Source organism: Rattus norvegicus, chromosome 15 (genome assembly GCF_036323735.1).
Source record: "Rattus norvegicus strain BN/NHsdMcwi chromosome 15, GRCr8, whole genome shotgun sequence".
Classification (NCBI taxonomy): Eukaryota; Metazoa; Chordata; class Mammalia; order Rodentia; family Muridae; genus Rattus; species Rattus norvegicus.
This window is the reverse complement of record NC_086033.1, coordinates 32,441,465-32,447,605: the sequence shown is the minus strand read 5'-3', so window position 1 is coordinate 32,447,605 and position 6,141 is coordinate 32,441,465. Positions and strand designations below refer to the sequence as shown.

The following is a 6,141-nucleotide window of genomic DNA, read 5'->3' as shown; positions in this document are numbered from 1 at the left end:
CAAAGGCTAACAGCAGTCTGTAGGCGTGGCTTCTTTCCCAGTCCTCTACGGCCCTCCCACTTTACCTTGAGAGCAGGGACCTCTGGAGGCTGACATACTCAGGCCCATCAGTGAAAACCCATGATGGGGGGGAGGGGAGGGGAGGGAAGGGGCTGCAGCAAGCTCTGCTCCAAGCTGCCTCCGCACATCTGTGAAGGTGAGGGAGGAACCAGTGAGCCAGGCATCTTCCAGTCCATCTCACAGTGTCCGAGCATTTACAAGCCGCTCTCCTACGGTCCAGAAAGAGAGCTGGAAATGAGAAAACAGTGCCAGAGAAGCCAAAAGGAGGCAGAGAGCAAACCAAGGACATCCTTTATCACCCCTACTCCATGTGCTCGGGGCTGCCTTATCTTAAAAACAAAATAAACCATGCTATCTGACCCACTTCCGGTCTCATTCATTCCCTTGCCAAATCACTCCACCAGAAGCTGTAACCCCCGACTGCCCACACTTCCTACCCTTTCTTTTATTGACTTTCATCCACTCTGCTTAAATCCTGCTCATCCTTCTTCCTAATTAAACGGCAGCAGCCCCACGCTGCCCTGTGACTCTCTGGAAGCTGCTCCCTGCAAGGCCACCCAAGTTCTCTTCTCAGCCTTCCTGTCACCCTGCCTTTCTTTGGAATCTGACACTCCCGGCCATCTGTCCTCTTGAAAGACTTCTGTGATTTCTAGGAAACCAGTCTCAGTCTTGCCTTGACCGCTTTGGCTCCTTTTCTTCTCTCTCTCTTCCTAATTTTTAGTGCGTGTGGTGGACGTGTGTGTGCACATGCGTGGTGTGCGTAGGCACTCTCGTGTCACAGGGCACACGTGGAGGTCAGGGCACAACTTGTTAGGATTGGTTCCTTCCTTGCACACAGGTTTGAGGCAAGGTGCTCTGTCGCATTTCTGGGTTTGCCTGTTCCAGGAACTTTCTCGATTCCTGAATATTCTCCTGTCTTCACCTCTCATTTTGCCATAGGAGTGCTGGGATTACAGATGCTTGCTACCACATCCACCATTTTATTATTAGAAATATATATTTATTTTTATGCTCTGTGTGTGTGTGTGTGTGTGTGTGTGTGTGTGTGTGTGTGTGAAGTATTCCTGTGTACCACTGGCATGCAGTGCCCATGGAGGCCAGAAGAGGGCATTAGCCCCAGGAAAGGAGTTCCTGATGGTACCAGCCCTGCAGGTGGGTGCTGGGAACTGACCCTGAGTCCTCTGGAAGATCGTCGCCACACACCCAGCCTTTTAAAGTGGGTTCTGGGATCAAGCTCAGGTCAGGCTTGCAACAAGGCAAGTCCTTTTGCCCAGGTACCATCTCGCCTTCTGATCTTCTGATCCCTGGGCTGTGGTCTCCTCCAAGCACTTCCTCTTCTCTCCAAGATCATCCTGCCCTACACCACCATAGGATAGCCAGCTCTTACCCACCAGCCAGCCCCTAATTCTCACCACCTACCAGGACACAAAAACATCTTCCCTTGGTTGTCCACTGTAACCTCTAACTCACTCATACCAAGCTCTCCTGCTTGTCTAAGGGATTGCCCCATTTGTGCCTGCCCTGACCTTGCTGATATGCTTCCCAATTTCCCGGAACCAGTCTGCTGAAATGAGTTTTATCCCCTTCTTAGAAAAGCACATGCACACACACACACACACACACACACACACACACACACACACAAACACACACCATCCTCAGTCTGGTCTTTTCCTTTTCATATCTGTCAACCTTGATTGCTACTTTAGTCTCTGCTGCGACTGTAGCCTCTCCTCCCCTCAGTATCTAGCCAGCTCCTCGCACTGAGCTTTCAGGATAGCGCACTGTCTGTCACAGTCTCAGGCAGCAGCCTCCCCATCACTCTCAGGATATTGTCCATTGTGCTGGTCTGAGAAGTACGGCAGATCAGTAGAAATCACTTTGGAACAAAGCAGACCTGACTGTGAATCCTAATACATTCTCTGCCCAACTTTGGGCAAATGAACATCGTATTCCCTCTGAACCCCACTGCTTATGCACAGAATGTGATCTCAGTGACAGTCGCTTGTGCTGGCTGAGATGTATCCGGTTCTGTGTGGCACAGAGATGGGCTCACGCATAGACAATAGGACCCTCGTATCTTTTTCTTTCCATCTGATGCTTCCAAAATCACACAGCACAGTATGACAAGAGAGATTTCCCTCATGTCCTTTCTAGCTCACCGCACCATTCACCGACCGAACTCTGGGACATGCTGATTTCCACTGCTGGGGACACAGCTTGTCACACAGTGCTTCGCAAAGCCTTCTCCACCTTTCAAACTCCAGGTCTGCGTTCTCACCTTTAAACACTTGATGGGATCAGCCCCATAGACCAAGAGGTTCTTAGTTCCTGGCTCATTTTAGATCCAGGACCTATTTCATTGCTAACAATTGTGAGCTGCCATGTAGGTTCTGGGAATTGAACCCAGGTCCTCAGGAAGAGCTTCCGGTGTTCTTAACATCTCTCTGCTCTCTTCCTCTTCCTCTTCCTCTTCCTCCTTTTCCTCCTCCTCCTCCTCATCCTTCTCTTCCTTTTCCTTCTCATCCTCCTCCTCCTCCTCCTTCTTCTTGGACAGGTGTATGATGCCCAGACCTATCTTGCAACTTAGGCTGGCCTTGAACTCACAGAAATCTACCTGCCTTTGCCTCCTGAGTGCTGGAATTGACATGTACCACCATCCCTAACACTTTTCCTCTTCTTAAAGAAAGATTCTTTTGCTTTTGTTTTTGTGTTTTGAGTTTTTGCCTACATGTATGCTTGTGTATTATGTGTGTTCCTAGTGGTGGTCAGAAGAGGGCATCGGATCCCTAGGAACTGGAATTACATACGGTTGTACTCTGCCCTGTGAGTTGTGGGACTCAAGACCTCTGTTCCTCTGCAAGAACAGCAAGTGCTCTAACCAGTGAGCCACCTCTCTGTCCCCACCCTTTGCTCTTTTCCAGTTTGCCCACTTTCAAAAACATGCATCCTGTCCCGGTTAGTCTTGTTGCCATTCACTCAACACAGCTAGAATCATTCAAGAAGGAGAAACCTCAACTGAAAAAATGTCCCCGTCAGATTGGCCTTTTAATTATTGATACGAGAAGGCACAGCCCCACTGTGGGTGGGGCCACCCCTAAGCAGGAGCTCTTGGGTTTTATAAGAATCAGACCGAGCAAGCCATTGAGGACTAAGCAGGTAAGTAGATTTAGTTCCTGCCTCCAGGTTCCTGCCTTGAATTCCTTGTCCTGATTTCCCTCCGTGATGGAGTAGGACCTGAGAGTTGCTTCTGATCATGGTGTTTTACCACAACGGTAGAAACCCTAAGACATATACTAAAGAATTTTCTTTTTTTTTTTAATATTTATTTATTTATTTTATGTATGTGAGTACACTGTTGCTGTCTTCAGACACACCAGAAGAGGGCATCGGATCCCATTACAGATGGCTGTGAGCAACCATGTGGTTGCTGGGAATTGAACTCAGGACCTCTGGAAGAGCACACAGTGCTCTTAACCACTGAGCCATCTCTCCAGCCCCCCTAAAGAATTTTCTAAGTCAGCTTAAAGATAGTAACACCAGCAGAAGCACACCAGGGAGCTGAGAATATGGTAGTTGCTTGGTCCTTAAAGCTGGGAGCCTTAACAGTTAGCCTAGCCCCATAGTGACTATCTCTCACTGGCAGGATCTCACTTGGTCTCCTTGACTGGCCTGGGATTCTCTATGTAGACCAAGTTGGCCTCAAACTCACAGAGATCTGCTTGCCTCTGTCTCCTGAGTGCTGGGATTAAAGACCTATACCACCTCACCAAGCTATGTTTGCCCCCCCTTTTTTTTTCATATCAAAATACTCTAGCATTCTCCTTCAGAGGTTTCTAGGCCTTCTGCATCCTTGGCTGATCTGAAGGGTCTCTGGCCAGCCCACTCCTGAGGGCCACAGTCTAACCTGCCTCCTCCCCATAGGCTGGCCTCTCTACCAGCAGCTGTCTGCATGGTCCTGGGACACAAAAAGCATTTAGCTAATGCTTCCCCTCAGCTCCCAGTTGTTTTCCTGACAATGTCATTTTGCTGGCCCAGCTTTTAGTAGGCTTGGGGTACACCTTGGTCATGAGAAAAGTTTTACAGACAGCAGCAGGGCAGTGGTCTCCTGACTCAAGGCTATCCTGTGGAGATGGGTTGGGTTTAGGACCACCTGAAGGTCTTGTCTTCAACTGATGAGACATGGTGGGCTGAGGAAAATGTGGGGGCCAAAAACTTATAGCTGATGACTAGCCCTGCTGTCTGCAGTCTGGATCCCTGATGTTGGTGTTCCTTGGGATAAAAACTTCCCAATGTGAAGTCTCTTGCGTGCTGATGTGTGCTAGGCCCCTCACCTTGGAATAGTCTTCATAATCCTTGGAAAAACCCACCTTGACAGCAAAGCTGGCTCAGGGAGTTAAGTGACTGAGCTAGACCACACAAGTAGAAAATGTGGGGCTAGTTCTCAAAAGGAATCTCTGTGCCCCAGTGTCTCAAAGGGGACCTCTGTGCCCCCAGCATCTCAAAAGGGATCTCCCTGCCCCCAGGGTCTCAAAGGGGATCTCCACACCCCCAGCAAGCCTCCTTTTAAGCCCCTCAAGCTTCTAGACTGGCCACTCCACACAGTGCCCCCTCCAAACACTCCTGAAGGAGAGAGGTCTACCTGGCTGAAACGCTCTAATTGAAACCGGGCTGCCTCCCCAGCTGGCCCCTGTCTGTGGAAAGCAGAGATTGGGAGAAGAGAGGCTGGTGTATTGAGTGGGCCGGCAAGTGTGCAGAGTACAAAGCATTTTGGAAGCAGCCGGAATACAAAAGAACGACAAGAAGGAGCAGCTGTTTGTAAAGAGAAACCGGAGAGAGGCTAGCTCAGCTCCCTAATCCTGGCCCTCGTGAAGCCAGGATAGGTTCCCCAAGGTCAGGGATTCAGGCAGCTAGGAGCACTGGCTTCCTCTCCTGGTCCCCTCTCCTGTTCTCAAACAACTGAGGCCTCCTTCCTCCCCTTGGGCCAGATGCCCTACCTCTTTTGTCTCCTCCTGACCCTCTCCCTTCGGGTTTTGAGATTCCTTTCAGATTTCTCTCTTTTCCTGCTCAGCTCTCTTTTAGTTTAAGCCTGTGTACCCCCACGTCACCCTAATTCCCAGTAGTAATTTTAGCAAACTTTCCGCTGCTCTCCACTGGTATGTTCTCAGCAAATGGCTCCTGGTTGGGCCTGACATTTGATCGGTGTGGTGACAGAGCCCAGACAAAGCAGACACAATGCCTGGGGAGGGGAGGCTAGGGAAGTGGATCACCTTCCTTCTATATCCAGGCCTTATTTGGTCTACCTCAGCGAAGCAGCTTCCAGCCCAGTCCCTCTTTATTTATAGCACTTGCTGTCCCTTTGTCTTGTCTCCTGTCACTCTGTAGTGTGTTCCACAATCACCACCCACTCCTCACATGGGTTCGGGCCCCCATTCTCCCCACTAGGAATGTCACGCACGCAGAGTACAGGCTGTGCTCTGAAGCCTGGGTTCTTTGCTACCAACAGTTGGACCAAGCTGCCCACCGTAGAGACCTTTGCTTTGGTTCATTGTTACATATCCCCGTTGACTACAGCAGCGCCAAGCTCATAGTTGGCCCTCCATAAATAATCACATAGGGAAGGAGGGGGAGAGACGCCCAACTGCCAACAGCAAGCAGCAAGCGGAAGGAAGACCAAACATCTGGGATGTGAGACAGAGAGCTTGGAATTAGGAAAGTGGCGTGTTTTATATTCTGCCTTCAGCAGTGAGAACAATCCTCCCAAACACCTACAGACCAAAGCCCTCCAAACCTGAGAGGAGGCGGGGCCGGCGTGTGGTTAAGTTGTAGAGATGGTTCCCCAATCCCACAGCCACACAGGTTGGCCCCACTCAAAGACACTGGCTTTAAAATGGCTCACCTGGGTTCCGAGCAATCTCTATCCATCTCATTGCACGCACCTGTGCCTGAGCCCTATCCCTGAGCATGGCAGGAAGGGATCTTCCTGTGTTTAGAAAGCTAGAAGAGGGTTGGGGATTTAGCTCAGTGGTAGAGCGCTTGCCTAGCAACCGTAAGGCCCTGGGTTCGGTCCCCAGCTCCGAA

The 6,141-nt window shown here is 50.2% G+C and overlaps 1 protein-coding gene across 3 annotated transcripts in view; it reads right to left on the bottom strand.

Moving 5' to 3' along the window:
• Positions 1-6,141, bottom strand: part of LOC120096984 (uncharacterized) — a 32,214-nt gene that overhangs the window by 11,933 nt on the left and 14,140 nt on the right. For 2 of the 3 annotated variants that reach the window (XM_063274861.1, XM_063274860.1), the window contains exon 2: positions 1-288. This exon is cut by the window's left edge and continues 11,933 nt beyond it. The gene's annotated coding sequence lies outside the window, so the exon portion shown is untranslated. The remainder of the gene's footprint in view (positions 289-6,141) is intronic. The other variant, XM_063274862.1, reaches the window with a different exon arrangement.